Genomic DNA, 2,819 nt, shown 5'->3' with positions numbered 1-2,819 from the left:
TTAGGGATACTCTTACTGAGTTCATAGCTTTCATTTCTTGAGCTCGGCCCCAGAGTTTAGAAGAATCTTTCTAATGCTCTGCGTACATTTTATTTCTGTGAAACTCTGCTAGTGTCAAATGCCAGCATGTTCATAGGGCACAGACCATCTGTTTTCGCTGAAATGAAGTAGTCCTGTGTTTACTTAGGAAAATGGGTGCAGGCATTTTCAGTTCTCACAGCTGTTCCTCCCTGGGAAACAGGAGGGTAGGAATGTTTTTTTTTTTTGTTTTTTTTTTTTGTTTTTTTGTTTTTTTTCCCTCCAAAGCAAAGGAATAGTAAACTTAGTTGACATTCCACAAACTGAGATCTGCAGATCTTGCAGGCACAAATGACTTGCCTTGTTTTGCTTCCCCCTTCCCTGCTTAGGGAATAACGCCACAGCAAGTGTTGCAAATTTCTGATAGTTTGTGGGCAGTAGGGCAGGCTGCCAGGGGAACTGAGACTGTATCATCTGCTAAAAAAAAAATAATAACCATCATAATAAAAAGCACTCCTCCCACTTTTAAATAGTTCTGACACTGAGAGATGAAGTCATCTGCGACATGCCACACTGTATACATCTTACCTTATGGTTTTGCATGAGGTCCCGGAAGGCTCTCCTTCATGCCTTCAAGGCAATTCTAATCTTGCCAAGTCTCCACACTAGGTTGGAGCTGTTGGGATAGGGCAGGGGTCACTGCTCTGTTCAGAATGAGACTTTTAAGTCAGACTTACTGGATTTAAATTTATATTTATTATTATTATCATTGTCATTGGTCTTTGAAATCAACAATCTGCTTTCTTGTTTTAATTGCAGATAAAATAATTAATCATCCAGACTTACTCTACTTTTTCAGTGCTCTTAAAAGGCAATCAGGATGTATTGCATTCACAGGAACCAAGGGCTGGTATTCATCTGCAATTATTAAAGCTTTGATGATCACGGAAAACACGTTTGAATATCAACCAAAGATCTCAAACGTGTTTCAAATATTTCAGTTATGTCTCTCCATTGTCTGCAGAGGTTCACATTTGTCATTATTCTCATTTTATACATGTGGGAATTCAAACTGAGAGCTCACCAAGGGTGCCCAAGTAATCATGAGCAAATGTATGACAAGAATCTGAGGAAGGTGAATCTGAATCACCTGTCAGCTCTTTGAAGTGGAAAGAATAAGCATGAAATGTATGCAGAATATTTACAGTGTATTACTTTAATAATAGCCTGCATTTTGGGTTCTATTAATAATTAACTATTTCTAGAAACTATCATAGCTACATCAAAAGGGATCAACTGGCTCTTTTGCTGAATGATTAGAGTTTTCATCTGACATAAAGCCAAACTCACATCTCAGTTCCAGCTGATATTTAATTATTTATACACAGTGTCACAACTCCAAAAAGAAACCCATGTAGGATGCTGCAGTTCACAGGAAAGTTTTTCACATCCTGGGTACATGGCTCTGAACTCAACTCACTGGGTATCTTGGGAATGTCCTCCTCCTCCACTCATGAAAGTCGAGAAAGTCTTGATTTTGGCTCTATGTATTAAAGTACTGTATATCTATTTTAATCTCTGAAAGTACAGAACAAAACCTACTATTCACCCAGCCTTACTATAAATACTGAGAAAGCAAAAAGTGTCCTAAGGTGATGCATGGTAGGATCTGCTTGTTTTTCTGTGACTGCTTCTGGATATAAGGTTTTGCAACCAACTAGTGATAATTAATCAGCAGTATTTGTCTATTTTGAGAGCACTTGGATGTGGTTTCTTGCTCAAAAATCAAGACCCGTGAGTGTTTTAGAAGCAAGGTGTCCTCAGAAAACATGTGCCTGTGCTGACTGGGGTCACTAACTCCCATTTCAAGTCAGCAATTGAAAAAGGCCATTGAGGCAGCTTTGCTTCCATGCAGGGAAAATATGCTCCTGATTACAGGATGGAAAATCAACTATAGGCCATGCAGCTTTTCCCACCTACACAGCAATGGTAGTCAGTCTCCACAAGGGTGATACATGTCAGATATAAGCTGTGGCGAGTGGATAGCTGTCAAATATTGCCACGTGTTTTCATTCAGGTGACTGAGGACAGACCAAGAAGGACAATACAGCTGGATCTATGGTTTCTGAAAGCAACTTTAACCGTGTTGAAGTCAATACGTAAAGTACTTGATTGCTGACCCTATGTAAGGCAACCAGGAAAGAGTAGGCAATATTGTCAGGACAGGGCTCTGTAACTGGGACACAACCGTCTCAGTAGCACAGTAAGGACTTAGAGAATAATACTTACTAACTCATCATTTTTTGCCACCTTATTTGGAAATCTCTGTTGTTTGATTCTTATACATTTAGTGCTGAATTAAAGGATATCATGAGACAGCATGTGGGTAAGGAAAGATGTCACACAGGGTATTTATGGTAAATGGCACTGAGACCAACGTTAGCAGCAAAGCCCTGTTTGTGGACATAAGAGGAAATTTCCAAATAACCAAAAGGAAGTTTAGAAAGATGAGTATTATTAATGAGAGTTTGCCACAGGCAAATCAGCAACGTCCTGCTTCTGCTACTTAAATAACGAGTTAGCTATCTTTGGTCTCCATGTGTGTATGCTGTAATGTCAGAAGTCACTGAGCAGCTCCCCTTGATCAAAGACAACGCACGCAGTCCACGTTAAATACTTCATGTTCTACGATAATATATAATTACGCCTCAATGTGGTGACTGGAAGCCGCTCCAGACCGGAGCTACAACACCGCGCATGCGCCACGCCACCCGCCGCTCCTTCAGCGCATGCGCGGCGGC

This window comes from Coturnix japonica, chromosome 3, assembly GCF_001577835.2.
Source record: "Coturnix japonica isolate 7356 chromosome 3, Coturnix japonica 2.1, whole genome shotgun sequence".
Lineage (NCBI taxonomy): Eukaryota > Metazoa > Chordata > Aves > Galliformes > Phasianidae > Coturnix > Coturnix japonica.
The sequence above is the reverse complement of the archived record's forward strand: the minus strand, read 5'-3'. Positions refer to the sequence as shown.